At 46.1% G+C, this 27,233-nt stretch overlaps 1 protein-coding gene across 1 annotated transcript in view; it reads left to right on the plus strand.

The window, feature by feature from the left end:
* The window catches only part of shank3b (SH3 and multiple ankyrin repeat domains 3b), a 103,721-nt gene that overhangs the window by 18,895 nt on the left and 57,593 nt on the right, over window positions 1-27,233 (plus strand). The window lies entirely within an intron of this gene.

The following is a 27,233-nucleotide window of genomic DNA, read 5'->3' on the forward strand; positions in this document are numbered from 1 at the left end:
TAAATGGATTTTTTATCCAAAGCGCTTTAAAACGTATGCCTCACATTCACCCATTCACTCACACATTCACACACTGATGGCGGAGGCGACCATGCAAGGTGCCAACCTGCTCACCCGGAACAGTTAGGAGAGATGGAATATGAGTAGATTAAACAGCCGTGTTGGGCTGTATTTGAAGACCTTGTCTAAAATGTGTTATAATTACACACTGCTGTTTTAAAAAAAAGTTCTAATAAAGTGAAATGATCCCTTCAAGGTCACACATTGGGCAAATTGGACTTTCTTCTTCTAACCCAACATACAGTACAGTACCTACCTGTTTCAATTTGAAGAGGCAGACTACCTCCTTTAATCTGAGTACAAAGTGATCTGTTTTTCTTTACACCGGAAATAGTTTTCAGTGGAAACATGAAAAATACAATAATTGTATTCAACAGATTAAATTGCTCAATTATAGATAAGCAACATGCAAAGTGCACTACTTAGAAATAACCATCTTGCACAGAAGTCATTTTTAACGTGATGCACAGCAGAGTAGACACTTATTATTCCAAGAAAAGAGACATGAAACTTGGCAGAGAATTGTGACCATAGGCTTGAGACTTGACTTGGACTCTATTTCAAAGGCTTGAGACTTGACTTGGACTCTAGTTCAAAGACTTGAGACTTGACTTGGACTCTAGTTCAAAGGCTTGAGACTTGACTTGGACTCTATTTCAAAGGCTTGAGACTTGACTTGGACTTCCATAAAATGACTTGTGAGCATCTCCGTAAATACCTTTGTCCCTTGAGGTCCCAACATGAACCAAATATAACCATAAACCCTAACACAATATTAACCATATATAACCTGTTTATCGTGCCATCAATCATTGGAATAACTGCCCATTGAACATAAGTAAATTGAACGGCAAAGTGTCTTTCAAGTACCACCTAAGAATGCACTACTTAAATATGTGAGCAAATACTGTTCACGTTTGGGAGTGGAAATACCTACTGTAGGAATGTAATAATGAAATATTTACTTGTGAATGTAATAACCCTTTCTGAAAATATTCATGTCTACCCATTCATGTATATAACCTTTTCTGAAAATATTCTGATGTTTATAAAGATGTCTACAATGTTTGACTGTTTTTAGATTATCATTGTTAATTAAGTGAATTGTGATTGTCATATGTATCTCATGTATTGTTATGTTTTGTGTTTTGTGTTGTCTTTCTGTGTGGACCCCAGGAAGACTAGCTCGCCACTTAGGTGGCAGCTAATGGGGATCCTTTTAAACAATAAACAATAAACCCTAACACAATATGAACCATATATTACCCTAACCCTAAGGTCCAAATATGAACAATATATAACCCTAACCCAATATTAGATTAGATTAGGTTCAAATGTATTGTCATTATTCAACAAAAGGAAGTTTGGCATCCAACCAGAGTGCAAATGTAACAGTAAAGTGCAATAGTAATATACAATGTACAGGTGATTAAAAAGTACTACTGAGTGTAGTACTAATCAGATGTATTTACAGAGTTGTAATCTTAATCATATTAAGATTACAACTCTGTACATACATCTGATTAGCACTACACTTATGTACTGTGATACCGGTATAAAGACAGTATGGTAGTAGTCATACTGGCCAGCAGCATACCTAGTAACAGTAGGTAAGAGATATGTACAGATATAGATATATTATCTACAGATAATGTAAAAATTGGACAGGTGTGGATAGATATATATATATACAGTATATACATCATTATTGTACGTGCTATCATACAGAGTTATATGGGTTATATGCAGGTGTTTACGTAGGTATATAAAAGGATTACATGCAGGTATATTCAGACACATATGTATATATATATATATATGTATATATATATATGCAGTAAATATAAATATACATGTGTGTTATATAAAGCACTGTTGTACATGCTATCATACAGAGTATATGGGTAGACTATAGTATGAGCTGGGTAGTTAAGATTGTTATGATTACTATGAGTACAGTGTAGGGTATTATTATTATTATTATTATTATTATTATTATTATTATTATTATTATTATTATTATTATTATTATTACAGTGTAGGGTAGTTGTAGACAGTGAAAGCAGTAGGTAGAATACAGGCAACATATTCAGAGGGGAGGAGGGCAAACAGTCCATGATAGGGATGAGAGGTGTCCTCTGACACCGTTTGTGATGGATAGACTCAATTGCAGGGAGTGACGTACCGGTGATGCGTGGGGCGGTTGTCACCAGCCTCTGCAGTGCTTTCCGGTCAGAGGCAGTGCAGTTGCCGGCATAGCAGACTGTGATGCAGTTATAGAGTGTGCTTTCCAATGGCGCACTGGTAAAGGTTCACCCTCGACCTCCGTCCCATTGATCTTTCTGAAGTCCGAGATGAGCTCCTTGGTTGTCCTGGTGTTGAGGGCCAGGTTGTTGTCGGCGCACCACGCCTCCCTTCCCTATAAGCCGACTCGTCGTTGTTTTTGATGAGGCCCACCACCGCTGTGTCATCTCTGCAAACTTGATAATGGCGTTGGGGCCATGTATAGGAGTGGAGTCGTGGATGAAGAGGGAGTAGAGAAGGGGACTCAGCATGCAGCCTGGCAGGATGCCAGTGTTCAGGGTGAGGGTAAAATGAATGTATATTCTCCTTTGGTTCATTTACTCAAGCATAGTAACAGACACAATAGATGTCCGGAACATGCAAATGGACCTTGTCGAAGTGGAGCAATCTTCCATTTAAAATTACTTGGGTATGTACTTTTAGGCGAATTTTCTGAAAAAGAGGTTAAACAAATAATTTGCCTTCACTTGCAAAAATAGGTCAAATGAATGAACTCATTGATGAGTTGGAAATGGGGCTAGGCAGCGGTCCAGCATTCTGAACTTATACTTCAAAGCTTAGTAAGTTGTCTGTCTGACAAAAAATATATAGCCAGTGAAGCTAGATTAAGTTAGCCATGTTGAATTCCTTGCTGGTGATTTAGTACAAGCTTTTGAGGATGTAGCCAAGTAGAAATCAGTAAGCAAACACTGCTAACAATGCTGACGTTAACACTTGCTGTTAACATTTAGCCAACTTTGGTCCTTGTGTGTTGCAGTTGGTGTGTGTGTTTGTGTGTGTGTGTGTGTGTGTGTGTGTGTGTGTGTGTGTGTGTGTGTGCATGCGTAAGTGTGTGTGTGTGTCTCTCAGGTATTGCTATAGTGGGACCAGTTAAGGCTGTTCTGTTTCGTTACCATAGCAACAGAGGGCAGTGAGATCAGGGGCTTATTTTAACACACACACACGCACGCACGCACACACGCACACACGCACACACACACACACACTCATTGCAGCAGGATTCCCTGCTATTCCAGTTTCTATGGCAACCACTCACAACTCCAACACTCACCATCTCTCTCTCTCTCTCTCTCTCTCTCTCTCTCTCTCTCTCTCTCTCTCTCTCTCCTCTCTCTCTCTCTCTCTCTCTCTCTCTCTCTCTCTCTCTCTCTCTCTCTCTCTCTGTGTGCTGAACAGTGTCTGTAAGACAAATTATTTGTGATATACAAAGGGGGTCGGGCTAACATAGACCAATGAAATAGGATCTCTCCGCTGCGTCCAACGGTGCCACCGGTGAGTCTGTATGACAAAACGATGTGAAAGGGGGTGTGGCTTAACTCATTCCCCGCCAACAACGACTTTACTCGTTATTGGGAGCCGACGCTTGAACGCCAACAACGAGTATACTCGTTATTTGATCGTTTTTCCTTGTTTTCGATATTTGTATTCATTATTCATCCAGGGACCTTGGTGTTACCATAGGGAACGAGTCTGATATCGCCAAAGTGCAATACCGGCCGCATCCAGCTAGACGGCGGTATCGAGCACCCTTTGAAAACCTTGTATCTTGGCCTGTGCAATGGTCAAATGTCACCGGGCTCACTTTTCTTTGTTGGGCCAGTCTAGCGGTTCTCCTGGTTGCATTGAAGCGTGTCAAATATCCCCGATCCATATGTTGTGGTGGGTTATGTCGTGGATCAAATGGACATCGGATGTACCAGATGGCAATCAAACAATTGGAATATTATTTTTGGAATACTCCCGATCACAGGTAAGGACTATCTGACGTCAATTTTAGCTTGATCGTGCAATGCTTTTATACCGATCGGGCTGATAAGCGTTTTTAGTGTTCAATACGAATGCCGTTACTGCCAATCAAATAATCAGAAATGACCCCCCCCCCTTTCATGCATTCATGATGAAACATAATACCTGTGATATAGATTTGATTAGGGAATAATAGCGTGTACAGGCAAGAAACTGCAACGTTTATAGTATAATTGACATATAAGGCCCTCAGCCCTTCGGGAATTACCCCAGACCACGCTATAACCATACCATATTCACCACGGTATAACACGGGAACGTATGGATGAAGAAATTAATTATTTTTCACATATTGAACGATAGATAGGTGATGTCCAATGGGCCATAGTATTGTATCCATAGCTATAATATAGAATATAGTTATAGCTCTACAAACAAGGTGACACACTCCTATCTTTTAAAGCGTGGCAGTGCTAGAACGGGGCCCGACTAATTCCCGGCGGTCAATGAGTTAAGAATGGAGGCATGGTTAACCTAGACCAGGGCTGGCCAACCCGCAGCTCTTTGCCCGTCAATGTGCAGCTCCTCCATCCATTGATAAAACAAAATGTCATTCATTCCATAAGAATGTAGAATAAACATTTACAGACTTTTTTTTAAATGGTCCCTTTGCATGTTCTTGGTATCTGATTCTAGGGACATCTATGGATCTCATGGAATGTATTCCCAGTGTCAGAAATATTGTGTCTGTTACTAGGCTTGAGTAAATTGTAATGAACCAAAGGAGAATATCAATTCTATTATTATTATAATTTTTTTTACTGTGAATAACACCATGGTCAAATGTAAGCTAATGAATAACGGGAAGATGATTAAACAGAAGATTTTGTAGATACAGTACTCAAGTTTCAAGTTCAAGTTTGTTTATTCGTTGTCATAGTCAGCGGTGGCCTAATGGTTAGAGAAGCGGGTTTGTGACCAAACCCGCTGAAGTGCCCTTGAGCAAGGCACTTAACCCCCAACTGCTCCAGTGGAGTTGCTCAGTGGCCAATGGTGTCAGACTGGTTGTACTGGGCAGCTCCCAGGTGTGAATGGAACTGTGTGAATGTGAAGCAGGGCGTAGCTGAAAAAGAGCATCTGTGCTCAGCTAACCTACCCTGGGTAAATAAAGGTTAAACAAAAAATACTTTTCCATGAAATACTTGTTTTCTGTATGAGCTCCTGGGAGTGTGCTAGATAAAAATTGATAAAAAGTATAAAATAGAAAAAGTCAAAAGTACGTAAACAAAAATACATATATACATATATACAATATACAATACAGAGTAAAAAAAGAGTGAGGTGAGTGACGTACAAAGCAGAAATGGGATGAGGCACATCTTAGGGTAAGGTGCAATGAGGTATGAATTGTAGTGCAAATCTCTTTGCTACTAAATATAAAGTGTGTTAAAGTGTCTAAAGTGAGTAAAGTGGGTGTTACGGTGAGTGTTCATTTAAAGTGAGTGTGTGCGTGTGGATGTGTGTGCTGTGAGTGTAGATGATGGGTTGTCACATAGTGTTATTGTCGTTGAGCATCCTGATGGCCTGGGGATAGAACCCCCTTCTGAGTCTCTCTGTGCTGGCCATGAGACTCCGGTATTGCTTGCCTGACCGCAGCAGTTCAAAGAGGCACCGCCTAAACCTCCTAAAGTCCACAATCATCTATTTTGTTTTGCTGACGTTCAGGGAGAGGCTGTTCTCCTGACACCACCTCTTCCAGGTAGGCCATCCCGTCGTTTGCAGAGATCAGGCCCACCACTACTGTGTCGTCAGCAAACTTGATGATTGTGTTGTTGCTCCGCTGTGCCACACAGTCATGTGTGTACAGCGAGTAGAGGGGACTCAGAACACAGCCCTGGGGGGCCCCTGTTTTGAGGGTGATGGATGAGGAGGTGCAGTTGCCTGCTCTCACCACCTGGGGTCTTCCCGTCAGGAAGTCCAAGACCCACTGGCAGAGGTCATAGTTCAAGCCCAAGTCCCTGAGCTTGGCTATGAGTTTGGAGTTTTTTGCTAGATTTTTAGAGTTTTTTTGTTCATAGAAAGGTAGATAAACGAACTGTGTTCTGTTTTATAGCAATAACGTTCAGGTTTGTGGGAGATAATCCCGAAAAATAAGATAAATAAAAAAGTTAATCCAGAAGTTAGATGATTGACAGGCGCTGGCGTGAGCTGGGTAGTGTAGATTTTAGAAATGTTAAAGCCCATCGAAAGCCCTGGGTCTCTTCCTTCAAAAGACTACACTCACTTTTGGTTGCGCCACTTCCTGCCATCAATATGCGCCGGTTTCCGACTCAATGCCCTGAGATTTCTATAATCTTATATTTCACTAATAACAGTTCAAATCATTGGTAAACAAACGTAATGCTGAAAATTGACACTTTGACTGCTGTTTTGACAGGGTTAGGGTATTTACTCTTGGCTACTTTTGAAAAGAAAATGCAACATTAATTCATACATTCTGTAGAGCTAGATTTATGGCATGATGACATTTGCGGTCCAATACCGGACCGCTCGGGCTTAAGAGGTTAACCTTGTGAGGCCCAAATAAAAAAGACATTAGCAACTTCAGAGGTCAGAGGGTGGGACCTATAAACACATGAAGGGTGCCGTGACTGAAAAAAAGTTGAGAAACACTGGTATATATGGTGTGGCTCTTTGTGGTACCACAGTCATTTTTGTGGCTCTTAGGGCGCGTTCACACCTACTCTGTTTGGTGGACCATGGTCCCTTTAAGTGGACCATGGTCCCTTTAGATCGATAGTCCGTTTGGTTTGTACAGGTATGAACGCAAACCGAACTATAATGAGGACCAAACAACCGAACCATGGTCCTCTTGAAAAGTTGGGACTCGGTTCGTTTCAATCGAACTATAGTACCTAATCCAGGAAGCAAAGTAGCCTACTCCTCTCTAGACTGGCGCTGCACGCGGACAGTCTCTCTCTTCCTCCCTCTCTCTCTCTCCTCTCTAGACGCAGTCTCTCTCTTCCTCTCTCTCTCTCTACTCTAGACTCGCGCCGCGCGCGGACCCCCCAACTTTCTCCTGCGTGAGGAGGACATTCGCGGACATTCTCTCAGATAAAGAAAAAAAAAAGCTTACATAATTTCATAATAGCAGCGTGGACCAGCTCTGTAACAACAACGCATCTCGAGCTGCTTCTATGCAGCTGTCTAGTAGTTGACGGCTTACGCAGGAAGGAAAGGTCTCTCTCTCTCTCTCTCTCTCTCTCTCTCTCTCTCTCTCTCTCTCTCTCTCTCTCTCTCTCTCTCTCTCTCTAGTCGACTAGCTCCGTGCTCATAATAGTATCTCTCTCATTACGCTGCCGGCAACTGATTACGTTTGTGAGTGCTATAGTCCAATAGATGCGACAGCATGTCCTTTGTTTACAAATTAGATCCGCACCAAACAGGGTAGTGTGAACGCAGACCAAAATTAAACAATGTATCATTTTCACATTTGGTCCACCAGAAAGTCCGGACTATCCACGGAAAGTCCGGACTTTCAGATGTGAACACACCCTTAGTCTCTGACTGGTTGGCCACCCCTGACCTAGACCAATGAAAGTAGAAGTCTGTACTGAGTTCATTGACACCTCCCAAACGTGTGTGTGTGTGTGTGTGTGTGTGTGTGTGTGTGTGTGTGTGTGTGTGTGTGTGTGTGTGTGTGTGTGTGTGTGTGTGTGTGTGTGTGTGTGTGTGTGTGTGTGTGTGTGTGTGTGTGTGTGTGTGTGTGTGTGTGTGTGTGTGTGTGTGTGTGTGTGTGTGTGTGCGTGCGTGCGTGCGCGTGCGTGTGTGTGTGTGTGAGATAGAGAGAGAGTGGAGCAGGGTTTTGATTGATTGATTAAAAAGTTTATTAACAGATTGCAGAATGGGTACAGTACAGTACAGCTCAATACATACAATTGTTAAGGGGATGCAGACCAGAGAAAGACTTTCGTCTTGTTTAAATCAGGGTCCCCCATTTTCAATTCATCATAACATATATGACACACACGACATACAGATAGACAGTACTGCTACATCTATACATTTATGACATACCAGATTTGCAAATACAGTACTGTTTGTGATACAAAAAAGTTTCCAGAAAAAGAGTGTATATACATTTGACGTAGAAACTGTACATTGGAGGAGGTTGGGTAGGTGGGGTGGGGTTGGGTGGGGGGGGCTGTACATTGGAGGTGGGGGGGGGGGTAGGGGGTGGGGGGGGGTCACTGTACACTGTACATTGGAATACTGACAAAGCCATACTTGGTCATTTACTGTACAACTGGGTTAGGACATTTGTAGGGGCCAGTTTCGAATTGCAGTCTCCCGTAGGTGTTCTTTGAGAGTGTTTTTGAAAGTGGGTAGTGATTCATATTCCTTTACAGCTTTTGGTAGGGCGTTCCACATTGATGTGGCATAATTGCGAAACGTGTTTAGTCCCTTGTTTGAGCCGAATCTGGGTTTAAAATGATTTGTGGAGCTCCCTCTGGTATTGTGATCATGGTATTCACTGACCTTTGGGAAGTATTTTGACATGTACATGGGTACCTTGGTTGTGTAGTGTATCTTGGTGGTGATATTGTTAAAGCCCTTATATCTCTTCATTATTAGCCTGGACTTCTGTGCCCTCATTTATCAATAATGCGTAGAAAGTGTTCTATTTTCGTTCCTAAGCACGGAATTTAGAATGTCTCTATGCACAGACAAATCTGGATTTATCAACCGTGCGTGCACATGTTGATAAATACCAATGTTCTTACAGTCTATGCTTGTGCATTATTGTAAGCATTTGCATACTGAACTGCCCCTAATTAACCATATATGGTAATGAAACACCCCCATGGAATGTAGAATAATGGACTAAGCAGACTTGAAACTTCACTGAGAGCGAGTCCTCCGTGATCAATCTCACTCTCAGTGAAGTTTCAACGGAGGTCGTCTATTCTAACCAAGAAATTTAAGCTACAAAGTATTTCGTTGTGACCAATCTTATTTGGAAACATGAAATAATAGTATTTCACTTTTTATTTTAAACAATATTTAATTGTGTTTGGAGGTGGGTGTTCTGCGTCTGCCCCCCCCCCCCCCCCCGCCCCCCCTGTGCCAAACAAGCAGGCCAACTGCGCTCTAAAGGGCTCTTGTTCATGCATGAGCCCGTTATAATTACACTCCTGTTGGGTCGTTCGTTGGGTTGGTCAGAGTCATTAACTGTAACGTTCCCCACGGTGCTGCGCCACCTGCCTTTGGTCTGTCTCCACCTCATCTGATGAACAATGCGATACTGCCATCCTGTGGACTAATTCAGGTGGTGCAGCTTTGTTCCCTGTTCATTAATTTGTTCTATGTGATTGTCACCAATCTGTTGTCTTTGCATTTGTTGTTTGTGTTGTCTGTGATGTTCCAATCCCTGGCCTAGTGTCTCCCCTGTCTGTGTTGGTTTTGTGAATTGGTTTAGTGTTGTCTTCAGTGTGTGTATTTATATTTCTACCATGTAATGATCTGTGTCACTCTGTTCCTCCCAGCTGTGTCTAATTACCAATTACCCTCCTGTGTCAATCAGTGTCTGTATATATGCCTGTGAGTTCCCTGACTTCCCTGTCGCATCATTACTCAGTGTTCCATGGTTCCTGTTGTGTTGCTCATGTGTTTGTCAGCCGTTTGCTGTACACCTTTTTGTAAGTAGATTATCTGTTCTTGTCGAAGTCTCTATCGCTCCTGTCACGGAGGATAGTATCATTTATAGTGTTTTTGTTTTGTAGGGCAATTAGCTCGTTTGAAGACTTGCTACTCTTACCGTCATTAAAGGAGCAGTGCTCATATTTCAAAATTCAACACCTGCCTTCGTCTATCCTCTGCTGGTCTGCACCTGGGTTCTTCTCTGTCCACCATTGTCATGCCTAACCGTAACAATTAACAATGGCTTCAGTGGATAACCCTGATCACCTGCATTTAAGCGATATTTTAATTACAGATACCCCAGTAATAACATTCATATATAATTGTAACTGAGGGGTACAATTCCCTGACTGTATTACTAGATATGATACTTACTACCACTACCTTTGTACTTAATATTCGGCCACCCAGTACACGGCATAAATATATTATCATGAACACTCTCACGTAGATGAAACGGATCCAACACAAATGTACGAATTAGAAACAGGTCTTTATTTCCTACACAGCGATGGTGTGTAGAATAAGCACTTAATCACTTAATTACATTTATGAATTGAAATAGTATGCACTTTTATGGCAAGGAGTATTCGTCGGTATATCAATAGATAATGTCCAATCTCTGAAGGCGCAGGTGGTAAATATACGACCTGGAATAGTTAAGGAATAACAGCAATGATACTTTAATGATTATAGGCTGGATACACTAGAGGGGGTTAATCCGGTCGCTTGTAAGCCGACAGGAGTAGGAGGGGGGGGGGGTAGAATCCAGCTGCCTCGTCCGGCCAAGGGTATCCCAGGAGAACCCACTGTAGTGCCGTTCAATGCGCCGGCGATCCTTGGACCACAGATGAAAGCAGGTGGACTCTTTGTGGGCCGGCTCTCTCCGGTCCACGGGGGAGAGATGTGGAGAGACCTCGTCTTGCAGAGCGTCTCCTCACCTTGCGTCCTCTCCAGGGGGGGGGGTTCCAACACACGGTAGTGTCGGGGGTCTTTATCCATAGAATAATCAAAGTATCCAAAGCATAATCCGTGCCTGGGAAGGCGGGCTGTCGTCGGTAGAATAATCCGGTATACAGGTCCACTCGCTCGTCGGCTCTGGGGCTCCTCGGGTGCAGCTTCACATAGGGTCAACCACCCTGGGTAAGCAGCCAGTTCTCTGCCCGAAACGATGGGGTACTGACTACGGTAGTATTCTCACCGCACGAAGCACTATATATTAACAGACTATTATTAGCTTAATAGACTACGTCCAACTCGACGATATAGTGCCAAATATGACTATTCAAATATTAATATACACGATGTCTCAATACCGATGGTAGGCCGAACTTGGCCTTACTCCCACACGTGGCATCGCGGGGAGGCTTTACGTCTGTGACTCTATTGGAGGGTAAGAAACTGGACTGAAAAGAAAGTCCTACTTTAGTAGCGCAGTATATATACGCACTATGAACAAATAGTCCCATTAGTGGTGCGGTAGCCAAATTCCTACGCGGAACTAGGACTTGTTCGTACATGTCGAGCGGTACGTTTGAACTGGGTCTGAGGGGTATGGCAGCCTGGCACCAAGGTCTCGACCAATAGTAGAATGGAGACTATTATGGGATGTTCAGTAGGCTAGAATGGATATTCAATGCATATTGTACAAGGAATATACAAGGGATATCAGGGAATATTAGAGAATATACAAATACAATTAAATATATATATATAAATAAATATATATATTCGGTTTAATCTGGCCCTTCACAACAGCCACCCCCTGAATAGGTCCCAGACCTAATCAGTTAAACGGAGACAGATTAATCGCGTTGTCTATTTACACATAAGGGTTTGCTGTAGGAGTCAGTCAACTTCACAAAGTCATAGGGTTGTAGGGTCATGTCTGGTTCCCACTGTCAAATTGTCTCTCTCCTTTACCCACTTCTGGCGGGTCTGTAGAGACGGTAGGTAGTGCAGTAGGAAACTGTTCCAAAACTTGTCGGCTAATACTTGGCTGTACCTCCACATTCGTCGGCCGTTCGCTTCTTCAGGCCGGTACATTGTCTGGGGTAATGTGGGATCTAGCCGCCCCATCAGGAGTGTGTTGGGGGTAACTGGGTCGATATCCGCCACATCACTGGAGACATATCCGAGGGGCTTCGAGTTAAGTACTCCCTCAATCTCCGTGAGGACTGTCATTAGGACTTCTTCCGCCACAGTCTGGGCCCCAAGTACTGCGTACAGGGCTGTCTTTATGGAGCGCACTTCTCGTTCCCAAGTGCCACCGAAGTGGGGTGCGTTTGGGGGGTTGAATTGGAAATCAACCTGTGCTGGAGCGAGGTGGGTCTTAAGTTCTGGGCCCATAGCTTGGAAGCTCTCTCTCAGCTCTCTTTCGCCGCCTTTAAAGTTTGTCCCATGATCGGACAATAGGGTAGACGGTCTTCCTTTCCGTGATATGAATCTACGGAAGGCCATAAGGAATGAGTCTGTGCTCATGGTCGGGAGAAGCTCGATGTGTATCGCTCTGGTGGTCATGCATTTGAATACAATACCCCACCGCTTCTCGGTTCCTCTTCCTTTCTTTATGTGCAGCGGGCCAAAGCAGTCCATACCCGTTGAGTGGAATGGCTTGTCACCGATTCGGAGGCGACATGGAGGAAGGTCAGCCATCCTTGGTATGCTGGGCTGCGCGCGCCACTTGCGGCAGTCTAGACATGTTCGTTGGAAGCGTCGTACCGCCTCTCTTCCTTGTAGGATCCAGTAACGACGTCTGATTTCCACGAAGACTCTTTCTGCTCCTGCGTGATGTACATCCTCATCGTATTTCTTTATAATCAGCTCTGTGACCTTGTGTCGGCTGTTCAATACGATCGGGTATTTAATGTCATCCGGTAGATTGGGGGCTCTGCGTAGGCGACCACCCACTCTGATGAGGGTGTGAGCGTCGCTCTCGGGGGCCAGGTGAATTAATCTGCTGTCGGATGGGACGGGCTTTCCTCCCTGTAGACAGGCCAATTCATCGGGGAACGAGTCTCTCTGGGCTCGCTGCAGTAGAAGCAATTCTGCTTCCTCGTAGTTAGCCGCTGACATATCAGCGGGGGACTTGCACTCCGGGTGGTACCGCAGGAATGTTCTTTGTTGTGCACTCTCTATGGACGTGCAATCGTTTATGTTAGGGTCGGTGGAGGCTACGGTGCTCAATCCACAGAACACAGACTTCTTAATTTCCACCTCCTCTGGACTTGCTTCCCTCGGGATAGGCATGGGCCACTGTCTTCCGGGAGTCTTAGGAATGCGGGGCCGTCACTGTAGACATTGCGACGGGTGAGGTCATCCAGGGGCATCCCCCGGGTGATGACGTCAGCTGGGTTCTGTTTTGTATCAACGTAGCGCCACTCTGTTTCTCCGGTTAACTCTTCGGTTAAGTCTTGAATCTCGGTGACTCTGACTCCCACGAAGACTTTGTACTTGCATGAGTCCGATTTGATCCAGGCGAGTACCGTCGTGGAATCTGACCACAGGATTGTTCTAGACACCGGTATGGTGAGCTCACGTTGGATGAGCGTGGCTAGGTGCGCTCCGGCTAGGGCTGCGCAGAGCTCTAGATGTGGGATAGATTGTTGCTTGCGTGGGGCTATTCTCGAGCGGGCGAGGACAAATGCTGTGTAGATCTCTCCCCCCTGGTCTTGGGCCCGCAAGTAGGCTACTGATCCGTATGCGACCTCTGAGGCGTCACTGAAGACGTGTAAGTCCATTTTACATGTCTCTGGCCTCACCGTGGGTGGGAAGTAGCTTCGGCGCATATTAACGCCTGGGAGTGAGTGGAGCTCCATCTCCCACTCTCTCCAGGTGGATGCAAGGTGTGCGGGAATGGGGTCGTCCCAGCCCTGGTCCTTGTCCCACAATGCTCGTACAATCATTTTTGCCCTGGTGGTGTACGGTAGAATACATCCTAGCGGGTCATATTGTCGGGCGAGTGTTGTGTACACACTCCGTCTGGTGGTCGGCGCCGCCGCCGGCCTTCCCTGCTCCGTAGTCAGGGGCTTGTGTCTGTAGTGAAGCGAATCTGTTTTGAATCGCCACACCAATCCCAGGGTCATCTCCTGGGCTTCTCCCGGGATTGTAGCCATCCAGGTCTCGCTGCTGGCTGCCTTGTCCTCGGAGGAGAGGCTGCGCAGTACTTGCGGATCGCTGCTGGCCCACTGCCTGAGATCAAAGCCGCCTTTGATCAATGAGGCGCGGAGTTTAATCAGGAGAGCCTCGGCTTCTTCCTGGGTTGAAAGGCTTTGTAGACAGTTGTCTACGTAGAAGCTGTTCTTTACGCTGTGTCGGACCTCTTCGTCCGCTGCTGGGTCCTCTGCTACATGTTTCTGTAGTGCAAATGTCGCACAGCAGGGGCTGCACGTCGTTCCGAAGGGGAGGACTTCCCATTGGTAGATGGCTGGGTGCTCATCTCCTGGCTTCTCTCTCCATAGGAACCGTAACAGGGGCTTGTCCGCCTCTACTAATCTCACCTGCAGGAACATTCCTTTAATGTCCCCGCTGATGGCCACCTTTTCCTGGCGGAAGCGGAGTAGAACGCCGAGTAGGGAGGGGCCGAGTGTGGGACCGGGCAGTAACTCTTTATTCAGATTTTGGGATCCGATCTGGTAGCTGCAGTTAAATACTATGCGGTCTTTACCGTTGTGATGGACCTTGTGGTGGGGCACGTACCACGATTCAGTGGTCTGGTCAGCCTCTTTAATGTCCATCTTTGTGACGTGTCCCGCTGTGATGAGCTTCTCAATCTCAGCGCGGTATACACTCTCTTGGGCGGGGTTCTTGGCTAAGCGCCGCTCCGTGTTCAGCAGGTACCGTTCTATGGCGTCTGTCTTGGCGTGGAAAGTAGGCATTCCTTCTCGCCGCAGGAGTGGCGTGGCGTATCTCAACACGCCGTTGACCGGGACTCTCTTGGTCCCTGTCTCGAGGAGGTGAATGGCGTAAATGTCATCTTTAGAGCGAATGTCTTTCTTTCCATTCTTAAAGGGCATTTGTTCCAAGCTCCATAGCCGCTCTACGTGTTGCAGGAGTGCGGTTTCTCCCTCTGTGACTCGGGAGTGGAGACATCTAGTGGCTGTACTTCGGTTGAGAGATTTGGCGAGCGGGCCTTGGAGAGTCCATCCCAAACGGGTCTCGACTGCTGCAGGACAGCCTCGGGGTCCGGTATGAACCCGGTCTATCGGGACAATGAGGTCTGCATGGTCGGAGCCTATCAACAGGGTCGGCATAGCATTGTCTATGAGCGGGATCGGTAACTTGCGCAGATGTGCATATTTCTCCATCAGCTTGGCGACGGGGTATGTGTACCGCGACAGTCCTATTTCTTGGCTGGTGAAAGCGTCTGCAATCTGGTACCGTCGCTCAGGCTGGCCGCTTGCTGCGATAGAGAATGAGACATTCTTGCCCTTTATCGTCTTCAAATCTCGTCTTATTGTCCGAATTGTCATTTGGGTTTCGCTTCCCCGCAGCCCTAGCTGGGCCGCAGCGGAGGCGAGCAGCAGGGTCTTCTCTGACCCGTCATCGAGGACGGCGTAAGTGTCCAGGACTTTATTCTGGTGGCTTAGTGTCACACGCACTACTTTTAGGAGTACTCGGGCTCCACTGCTGCTGGCGGGATCGATGTACATGACGCTCGCTTTGCGGCTGGATGGTGCAGGTGAAGGGCGCCGTCTGTTACTGTCGTGAAGTATGTCCAGATGGGCTCCATCGCACTTGGTGCACCTTTTCTTTAAGCGGCATTCGGCTGCCATGTGTGAGCGCGCACAGCGAAAACAGCGCTTGTTGGACTTTATCCATTGACCTGCTTCCTCCGCGTTCAGCTTGGGGAAGGAGTCACATTGCGCTAGCCAGTGTTCTTTCTCACAGTAGGGGCACACTATCTTCCACTTCTCCGTTCTGGAGGGGGTACTGTGGCTCCTGCTGCTCGGTACTGACTCCGATTGGTGCATCACAGTCACCGATCTTCTTCCATCATTTAGTCGTCTGGTTCCTTCTCTGGAGCCAGGGGTGCTCCGTCCGAATGTATCTAGCCGTAGGCTGCTGACTTCTGTCGCCAGGAAGTCTGCTAGATCGAGGAGGTTCGGTTCGGGGCCATTCGGGTCTCTGTGGTCCCTCTGCCGCCTAAAGCGCTCCTGACGAGCGGGCGGCAGCTTCTCCAGGATCCTTTCCACATTTGAGTTGGCGTAAAGTTCATACTTCCCCTTCTCTCTTTGCGCTCCCAACATCCCTACCAGGGACTGCACTCTGATGGACAGGTCGTCCAGTGCTCGATTGTCTATTGCTGGGGGTAAGCGGTCGATGTGTCGGATCTCCTGGATCACGTAATCCCATATGCGCCCATACCTCTGGTCCAATGCTACCAGCGCTGCTGTGTATGGAGTGGTGGAAGTCGCGTAGGCGAGCGCTATATTATGTGCGCGGGGCACCTTTAAGTGCTGCAGTAGGATGGCGTATTTGTGGCGTTCATCCAATACATCCACCAACATGGTCTCCAGACACATGCGGAGTTCTGTATACTGGGCCCGGTTCTCTTGGGTGAAGTCGGGTACCATAGGCGTGCCAATGTATGACGCTGACTGTGGATACATCGGCGAGCGTTGGGGGAGAGGCCTCCTAGGCGAGTCTCCTCCCGCTCCTTGGTATGGGCTGGTACCGGCAGTGTACCATGGCCCGCTTGTCCAGGTGCTGTTCCTCGGTGCGGGTCGTGCGTCGTGCTCACCCGTGTATAGAGTCGGGGGTCTGTAGCGCAGCTCCGCGGGAGTATAGCCTGGGCTGTACCGGACCTCCTGGTCCGGTAGAGTACTGTGCTGTCTTCGGGCGCGGTTCTCCTCCTCTTCCTCTTCGTCTTCAGTTAGGTCATCCAGTGCTTGTAGTCTCTGGTTTAGCCTCTCCACAGGATATGCTGCTCCTTCCCGGTTGCTAGGTCTCGCTTGGACCGGTGGGGGGAGGTGGTCTGTGGGGGGTATAGACCTCATCTGTTGGTCAAGTTCAGGGTTGTTTACTCGGCTAGGGGATGCCGCCCTGGAGGTGTGTCTAGACGAGTTCCTGGAGCCTCTGGCGGAGGGAGAGGGTGTTGTCCGTCTGATCAGCTGTTCTATTAGTTGCGCTTGCTGTCGGTCGCGCTCTGCGTCCCGTAGAGCACCAGCAGCTGCTCGCTGGCTGTCTGCTCGGTCTCGGGCCACATTCTCTTCCATCTGAATGCGTCTTATTTCCAGGCGTATGTGCTCTTCTTCGCTCCGTTGCTGTAGCTGCAATCGATCGCGTTCACCCTGGAGTCTATCGCGTTCAGTAGAGGCTTTCAGGCTGACGAGGAATGCCTGCTGTAGGGTCCTCTCTGCCTCGCTGGGAGAAGGCGGTTGTATAGGGGAGCCTTCCCTCGGGGTACTCCTTGCGGAGCCTTGGAGCTCTATCTCCACGGTGCTCTCCCCGTCTTCTTCCGTGCCGAGTTCTCTCTCGGTAGCGTTGTATTCCTCCCGGGACTCATCGGGGACTACTTCTTCAGTACTGGCGGGGTGTGAAGTCATGTCTGGTTCCCACTGGTCCCCACCGTGAACTTGGTCAGTTACATTAGAGCCCGTAGGGGCCTCTATGGTCGGGGTAGTCTGGGCGTTGGGGTTAGACATACTTTTACTTTCTAGTTTTACCGCGTTTACTGTTAGTAGAAGACTAGGTTGTTGACTGACAGCGTAAGCCTCTAAGTACTGAGGGAGCCGTCGTTCGCGCTGCGGGCGTTGGTTAGGAGGATCGTTTCGTGGAGTGTTCATCATAGGCCATTTCAATATTAATAACACTATATTAATATTACACTAATTACCCTCCGGCTCGAAGGACCAATTGTAACTGAGGGGTACAATTCCCTGACTGTATTACTAGATATGATACTTACTACCACTACCTTTGTACTTAATATTCGGCCACCCAGTACACGGCATAAATATATTATCATGAACACTCTCACGTAGATGAAACGGATCCAACACAAATGTACGAATTAGAAACAGGTCTTTATTTCCTACACAGCGATGGTGTGTAGAATAAGCACTTAATCACTTAATTACATTTATGAATTGAAATAGTATGCACTTTTATGGCAAGGAGTATTCGTCGGTATATCAATAGATAATGTCCAATCTCTGAAGGCGCAGGTGGTAAATATACGACCTGGAATAGTTAAGGAATAACAGCAATGATACTTTAATGATTATAGGCTGGATACACTAGAGGGGGTTAATCCGGTCGCTTGTAAGCCGACAGGAGTAGGAGGGGGGGGGGGGTAGAATCCAGCTGCCTCGTCCGGCCAAGGGTATCCCAGGAGAACCCACTGTAGTGCCGTTCAATGCGCCGGCGATCCTTGGACCACAGATGAAAGCAGGTGGACTCTTTGTGGGCCGGCTCTCTCCGGTCCACGGGGGAGAGATGTGGAGAGACCTCGTCTTGCAGAGCGTCTCCTCACCTTGCGTCCTCTCCAGGGGGGGGGGGGGTTCCAACACACGGTAGTGTCGGGGGTCTTTATCCATAGAATAATCAAAGTATCCAAAGCATAATCCGTGCCTGGGAAGGCGGGCTGTCGTCGGTAGAATAATCCGGTATACAGGTCCACTCGCTCGACGGCTCTGGGGCTCCTCGGGTGCAGCTTCACATAGGGTCAACCACCCTGGGTAAGCAGCCAGTTCTCTGCCCGAAACGATGGGGTACTGACTACGGTAGTATTCTCACCGCACGAAGCACTATATATTAACAGACTATTATTAGCTTAATAGACTACGTCCAACTCGACGATATAGTGCCAAATATGACTATTCAAATATTAATATACACGATGTCTCAATACCGATGGTAGGCCGAACTTGGCCTTACTCCCACACGTGGCATCGCGGGGAGGCTTTACGTCTGTGACTCTATTGGAGGGTAAGAAACTGGACTGAAAAGAAAGTCCTACTTTAGTAGCGCAGTATATATACGCACTATGAACAAATAGTCCCATTAGTGGTGCGGTAGCCAAATTCCTACGCGGAACTAGGACTTGTTCGTACATGTCGAGCGGTACGTTTGAACTGGGTCTGAGGGGTATGGCAGCCTGGCACCAAGGTCTCGACCAATAGTAGAATGGAGACTATTATGGGATGTTCAGTAGGCTAGAATGGATATTCAATGCATATTGTACAAGGAATATACAAGGGATATCAGGGAATATTAGAGAATATACAAATACAATTAAATATATATATATAAATAAATATATATATTCGGTTTAATCTGGCCCTTCACAACAATAATAATATAATTTAATTCAATACAATGCGTGCCTTTCTCCCGGTCACCAGCAACGACATGTATCAGCCAAATGCACATTGCAACATTGACCGAGTGGAATCCCTTTCTATTCACATAACTGAATTTGTGATGGAGCTATGACAGCTACATGGGTGGTACAGTAACAGTCTATTGCTCGATCCATCTCCAATATATCACGATGGACTGTGCCGGTGGCCGAAGACCCGAGGGTGGAGAGGACTTGAATGTGCACGGGGATGGCATTTGTGCGTTTTGTTACACGCTCCAATTTGGTTCCCAAATTGCAGTACAAATCAAGGAGAATGTGTCTCGGGTAGCGGACTCTAGTTAATATTATGTTCTATCTGCAAATAGACTGCCCTATCTTCTCTGAAAACAGCTCCCTGCGGAGCGCAGTCAGCGCACCCCGTAGTGTTCCGATAACGTAATAAACCATGCTGCATTCATTCGGAAAGAAAGACCTATTCCAAATGCTATTTATAGGGTTTGACAATAATCACACTACTGTCGCTATTTTACAATTAACTATAATGAATTACGGGTCATACAGAACACGTCAGTGTTGAAACTAATGCATGAAAGTCCGTCCCATGTTGCAGTCTTCATATTCTACCACTTAGTGACATGTACGCACGGTCTGAGCTGTGTGTAGATATATGCACAATCTCAAGCACACGTTCATTTGGATAAATCCCACACTTTGCATAGCAATACGCATGGTTTACGCACATATCTGTGCGTATGCAGCATTGATAAATGAGGGCCCTGGACCTTATCATACTCGCTTCAATGATTGGCTTGCACTTCAAACCCCCAGAGTTTGTACTGAACTTGGGAAATCTGCTTTTAGCTTCTGTGTCCCCAACATGTGGAATGTCCTGCAATGTACCTACATACAATACATTAGTATCCTTATTTTTTACCAACTTTTTCTCCTTATTTTTCTATTTTTCTCCCATCCCAATTTCGCCTCGCCAATTCTCCCTTCAATTCTCCGCTCCCCTGTCTCGAACGTTGCTAGACTATGCCTCCCACTGGTCGGCTGCAGTGAGGACCAAGCCTTGCATCACGTGTCCCCTCCGGTACACGAGGAGGCAGCTGTCGCATATTTTCACCTGTACAGCGCGATCTCTCAGTGGCGAGGAGTAACACATGGGAGGCTCACGCTGCCCCCGATGCTTCCTGATTCTGCTGTACAGGCGCACCAACCGACCTGTAGGAGTCGCTGTCCACAATGTCCAATTCCCACCCACCAGCTTTCCTACCCCTAACACTGCCAATTGTGTTAGTATGAACGACCAGCCAAGCTGGTAGCAACACCGAGAGCTGGGCTCGAACCCAGCATCTCCTGCGTTAGTGGCGAGCGCCTTGCCCACTAGCCGCCCCAATACATTGGTATCCTTTAGCCAATTTAAATCCTTAATGACCAACCATTTCACCTAGGGCTGGGTTAAAATAATATATATTGTCCCGACTCAAATTGATCTTCATTTGTGTAATCTGATATGGATTCATAAAATCCCAGATTGATTTTAAAATATTTTTTTTAATACTAATTATGTTGACTTCTGTAGTATGTTGGTCATGTGTAGGGCTGGGCGGTATTGACTTTTTAAGGTATATAAATACATTTTCATATTATAGATAGTTGATTGCCAATGTTTGCATCTCTCCTCTCTCACACTCTCACACTCTCACACTCTCCATGCACCCCCACCCCCACTCACTCACAAGTTATCTGTAACACGAGACAGCCGTGGTCCAAACAGCAATTACTGTAATTGGAGATAGTTGGGATTTAAAAGATCGGATGAGCTGAGGAAAATCAGCTTGTACAGCGAATCTGTTTTTAGTTGCTGATGATTCAGCTATTTTAGACTCTCACAAGGACGAGAACAGGAGGAATCCAATAAGATTAGACAAGTTGTCTCTTCATTATGGCCAAAACAGGATTTATATTGTTTGGTTAGGTTGCATAGGCTGAGATTGACTAATATTGACCTTGAATTTTAGGTTTCTCTTTAGATAGCAAACTGGGAGGAGAGAGGATGTTATTAAAGATCATGGTTAAGGTGAATGGTAGAACTAGCTTCTTCTAGAAAAGCGCAGCCACTTGATGCAGCAAGTCTTAGAGTACTAGCTAACTATTTCGTTTCCTGTTGCTTTGATTATGCTTAAGATAAGTTACATATTTCCCAGAATAAATTAGTCAGAGTGGTGCTGGGTCTGGCCTCCAGAGTGGTGCTGGGTCTGGCCTCCAGGGTGGTGCTGGGTCTGGCCTCCAGAGTGGTGCTGGGTCTGGCCTCCAGGGTGGTGCTGGGTCTGGCCTCCAGGGTGGTGCTGGGTCTGGCCTCCAGGGTGGTGCTGGGTCTGGCCTCCAGGGTGGTGCTGGGTCTGGCCTCCAGGCTGGTGCTGGGTCTGGGTGGTGCTGGGTCTGGCCTCCAGGGTGGTGCTGGGTCTGGCCTCCAGGGTGGTGCTGGGTCTGGGTGGTGCTGGGTCTGGCCTCCAGGGTGGTGCTGGGTCTGGGTGGTGCTGGGTCTGGGTGGTGCTGGGTCTGGCCTCCAGGGTGGTGCTGGGTCTGGGTGGTGCTGGGTCTGGCCTCCATGGTGGTGCTGGGTCTGGGTGGTGCTGGGTCTGGGTGGTGCTGGGTCTGGCCTCCAGGGTGGTGCTGGGTCTGGGTGGTGCTGGGTCTGGCCTCCAGGGTGGTGCTGGGTCTGGGTGGTGCTGGGTCTGGCCTCCAGGGTGGTGCTGGGTCTGGGTGGTGCTGGGTCTGGCCTCCAGGGTGGTGCTGGGTCTGGGTGGTGCTGGGTCTGGCCTCCAGGGTGGTGCTGGGTCTGGCCTCCAGGGTGGTGCTGGGTCTGGCCTCCAGAGTGGTGCTGGGTCTGGGTGGTGCTGGGTCTGGCCTCCAGAGTGGTGCTGGGTCTGGCCAGGTCAGTTCAACTGGATTGGGTACCTCTGGAGGCTACAGGTAATAATAATAATTTCTTGGATTTATACAGCGCCTTTCATGAGACCCAAGGCGCTTTACAGTGGAGGGGGCAAACTAACGGAAAGGAGCAATTAAGTAAACAGAAAGAAAAGAAAGAAAATAGGGAAACCAGGCAGTGTCATTAATACATTTGGTGAAGAGGGGAGATTTGAGTTGAGATTTGAATGAGTCCAAGGATGTAGCGTTGCGGATGTTTGGAGGGAGGGAGTTCCAGAGGGTGGGTGCGGCCACAGAGAAGGTTGGTGGTGGGGATGGAGAGGAGACCGGAGTCAGAGGGGCAGGATGTAGGGATGGAGGAGGTCAGCTAGGTACCGGGGGCAAGGGAGTGAAGGGATTTGTAGGTTATGAGGAGGATCTGTTAATAAAGTTTTCAATCAATCAATCAAGGCCCCAGAGGTACCCACTCAATTGATGCGGGACAGGTCATTCAACTGGAGTGGGTACCTCTGGGGGCTTGATTGATTGATTGATTGATTGAAAACTTTATTAACAGATTTCAGAATGGGTACAAGACATACAAATATACAGTACTGTTTAAGAAAAAGAGATAATAAAAAAATATATATACATCCGAAGGGGAATAAACTGTACATTGGAGGGGGCTGGGTGGGTCGGGGTGGGGGGGGGGGGGGTTTGACATTTACCGGGGCCAGTTTCTAATTGCAACCACCCGTATGTGCTCTTTGAGAGTGAACTAGAAAAGGTCACCTTTGCATGTAGAAAGCAAATGTAACCAACATCTTTAAAAAAAAAAGTATGGATAATAAAGAAGCTTAAGAATGTGAGTCATAATGTCAGTCCCAGTAGTGTTGTTGCTTTTGCTCTGGCTGTATTGGGCTATTATTGTTGAATGATGTTTAGTTCTATATTTTAGCTGTAGTGGTTATTATTGTTGAATGCTGTCTAGTTCTATGTTTTAGCTGTAATGCCTATTATTGATGAAGGCTTTATAGTTCTATGTTTTTAACTCTAGTGGTTATTATTGTCGAAAGCTGTCTAGTTCTATGTTTTTAGCTGTGTATTTGATTATTATTGTTGAATGCTGTCTAATTCTATGTTTTTAACTGTAGTGGTTATTATTGTTGAAGGCTGTCTAGTTCTGTTTTTAACTGTAATGGTCATTATTGTTGAAGGCTGTTTTCATGGTTTTTGTTCATTGTTGGATGCTACTGTACCTGTTAGCCATGTGGACTTCCATCCATCTTGGCTGTCAACACATCAAGGACCACGGTGGAAACAAGTCTGACTTTATTGTGCTTTATTATCCTTGACCATTTTAAGCTGATCACAAAGCCTGCTTTCTTTATTGCCTGCTTCACACATATTGACTGCTGGTGGGTGTGTGTCTTTGTGTGTGTGTGTGTGTGGGGGGGGGGGGCTTTGTTGAGAGTGAAAAACAGGATATGATGTAATATCCAGGAGAAGCTAACAGGATATGGTGTAATATCCAGGAGAATCTAACAGGATATATGATGTAATATCCAGGAGAAGCTAACAGGATATATGATGTAATATCCAGGAGAATCGAATCTGCAGGAGAGGACAGGGGGAGGAAAGAATCTACTGGCAACTAACACTACCAGGGTTAGGTGTTCCATCTCCTGTGTAGTTGTGTAAAGTAATCTCAAATATGTACATGATCCGGACCACAAAATAGATCCACATTAGATCACATACGCTAATCTTGTAAGATTTAGACCCAGAGACCCATCTGATAAGATTTAGTCCTAGAGAACCATCTGATAAGATTTTGTCCTAGAGACCCATCTGATAAGATTTAGTCCAGAGACCATCTGATAAGATTTAGTCCAGAGACCATCTGATAAGATTTAGTCCAGAGACCATCTGATAAGATTTAGTCCAGAGACCCATCTGATAAGAGTTAGTCCAGAGACCCATCTGATAAGATTTAGTCCTAGAGACCCATCTGATAAGATTTTGTCCAGAGACCATCTGATAAGATTTAGTCCAGAGACCCATCTGATAAGATTTTGTCCAGAGACCCATCTGATAAGATTTAGTCCTAGAGAACCATCTGATAAGATTTAGTACAGAGACCCATCTGAGCAGGTTTTAGATGTTAGATATGATTTAGTCCAGTTACGTATTCATAACCGCCTGTAATAGGGATGGCACGGTTCATGTAAAGAATCCAAAGCGTTTGGTTTGACCACTTGATTCGGGTCGCATTGAAACCGTCTGTCCGTCGCTTTGTCACAACACGACCACAAGACCCCCCCCCCCCCCCCCCCTGCGGCCAGATTGTCCAAAAGCTCTTCATCCTCTTTTATTTGGTAGAGGGTTGAGAGATTCTTACTTCCAGCTCTGCATTCCTCTGGCTCAGGTGTAGACAGCCAGAGTAGCTGGGGCTGGGTGGATATCGGTGGCATTATTTTGGAGAGAGAAAGAACGCCTCGGCCAGTAGGCCTACAGAGTAATGGGACAGGATACTACTAAATATGTAATCCGTGAATCAAAGAGCAGTCCGGGCGGGGGGTCAAACCAATAAAATCGACAATACCAAGCAACCAATCCATAATCCTAAATCCTAAATCCAAAATCAAAATATAGTTATTTAATTTTTATTTAACCTTTATTTTACCAGGTAGTCACTTGAGATCAAAGATCTCTTTTTCGAGCAAGACCTGGCCAATAGTAAGATACTGTCAAATAACTGACACAAGCACATGGACACAAATGCAAACAATAACAGGGAAGCAGAAGCGGAAACAGTCTAATACATCACTGTAGTCTAATACATCACTATAGTCTAATACATCACTGTAGTTTAATACATCATTGTAGTCTAATACATCACTGTAGTTTAATACATCATTGTAGTCTAATACATCACTGTAGTTTAATACATCATTGTAGTCTAATACATCACTGTAGTTTAATATATCATTGTAGTCTAATACATCACTGTAGTTTAATACATCATTGTAGTCTAATACATCACTGTAGTTTAATACATCATTGTAGTTTAATACATCACTGTAGTTTAATACATCATTGTAGTCTAATACATCACTGTAGTTTAATACATCATTGTAGTCTAATACATCACTGTAGTTTAATACATCATTGTAGTCTAATACATCACTGTAGTTTAATACATCATTGTAGTTTAATACATCATTGTAGTCTAATACATCACTGTAGTTTAATACATCATTGTAGTCTAATACATCACTGTAGTTTAATACATCATTGTAGTTTAATACATCATTGTAGTCTAATACATCACTGTAGTCTAATACATCACTGTGGTTTCAAGTTTCAAGTTCAAGTTTCAAGTTTCTTTATTAGTTGTCATACAGAAATATAGAATACTTTGCATGAAATGCTTCTTTCTGTTTTGCTCCTGAGAGTGTGCTAGATAATAACAAGATAGTATAAAATAAGTATAATATACGTATAAAATCAAGAAAGTCAAGTACGTAAACAAGTGTAAACAACAAAAATGTTCAGTATACCTATATACAGTATGTACAGTATATACAGTGCAGGTACAGTACAGTGTAGAAATGGTGAGGTATAGCTTAGCTTGTGGTGCCACCTTGTGGTGGTGAGATGCAATGAGGTGCAATAAGGAATGAGATTGATGTGCAATTTCCTTACCAATAATATAAATATAAAGTGTAAAGTGTGTTAGTGTCTAAAGTTGTAAAGTGGGTGCTACAGTGTGTTGTTTATTTAAAGTGAGTGTGTGTGTGTGTGTGTGTGTGTGTGTGTGTGTGTGTGTGTGTGTGTGTGTGTGTGTGTGTGTGTGTGTGTGTGTGTGTGTGTGTGTGTGTGTGTGTGTGTGTGTGTGTGTGTGTGTGTGTGTGTGTGTGTGTGGATGTGTGTGCTGTGGGTGTATTGATGGTTTTTTATTGTTCATTGTTCATTGAGCATCCTGATGGCCTGGGGATAGAAGCTCCTTCTGAGTCTCTCTGTGCTTGCCATGAGACTCCGGTATCGCTTGCCTGACCGCAGCAGTTCAAAGAGGCAGTTGTTTGGGTGGCTGGAGTCTTTGATTATTCTCTTAGCCTTACCCATGCACCGCTTGTTGTAAATGTCTTGGAGAGTGGGAAGCCCACCTCCAATTGTGCGTTTGGCTGAACGGGCCACTCTCTGTAGTCTGCATCGGTCTTGTGCAGTGCTATTCCCAAACCAGGAGGTGATATTGCCAGTCAGGATGCTCTCTATTGTGCATGAGTAGAAGTTCTTGAGGATCTTCTGACTCACGTTGAACTTCCTTAAGCGCCTAAGGAAGTAGAGGCGTTGCCGTGCCTTCTTGATAACACTGTCAATGTGTGTGGTCCATGTCAAGTCCTCAGATATGTGGACTCCGAGGTACTTAAAACTGTTCACTCTCTCAACCGGTGCCCTGTCGATGCTGAGGGGGCTGTAGTCCCTGACCCCCGACCTCCTAAAGTCCACAATCATCTCTTTTGTTTTGCTGACGTTCAGGGAGAGGCTGTTCTCTTGACACCATCCCGCTAGAACCTTTACCTCTTCCAGGTAGGCCCTCTCGTCGTTTGCAGAGATCAGGCCCACCACTACTGTGTCGTCAGCAAATTTGATGATTGTGTTGTTGTTCCGCTGTGCCACACAGTCATGTGTGTACAGGGAGTAGAGGAGGGGACTGAGGTTTAATAAATTACAAGTAGAATGTGTGCAATAGACTGCTGCAGTCATTACCAGTCTGTAATAGCCAGCGTACTCTTCTTTGCCATTGTATGCTGGGGGGGGGGGGGGGGGGGGCTACATCAACTCAAAGGACACCAACAAACTGAGCAAGCTTGTGAGGAAGGCAAGGTCTGTGGTGGGAATCAAGCTGGTCAAACTAGAGGTGGTGGCAGAGAGGAGGATGAGAAGGAAGCTGGGCACTATCCTGGAGAATCCCTAGCCAAGATGAGGAGCACTTTCAGCCACAGACTCATACCCCCCCAACACACCACTAATCGCCTCAGACAGTTCTTTGTGTCAGTGGCCATCAGGCTCCACATCAGAGGGCAGGGACCGCTGCCAGCAGTCAGAGAACTAATGGCCGCAGAACTTGAGCTACTAGGAATGTCTGATCACTAAGTGTGTCTGACTCTTACCACCTAACCTGCACGGACTACAA

Source organism: Notolepis coatsorum (genome assembly GCF_963971535.1).
Source record: "Notolepis coatsorum genome assembly, chromosome: 15".
Classification (NCBI taxonomy): Eukaryota; Metazoa; Chordata; class Actinopteri; order Aulopiformes; family Paralepididae; genus Notolepis; species Notolepis coatsorum.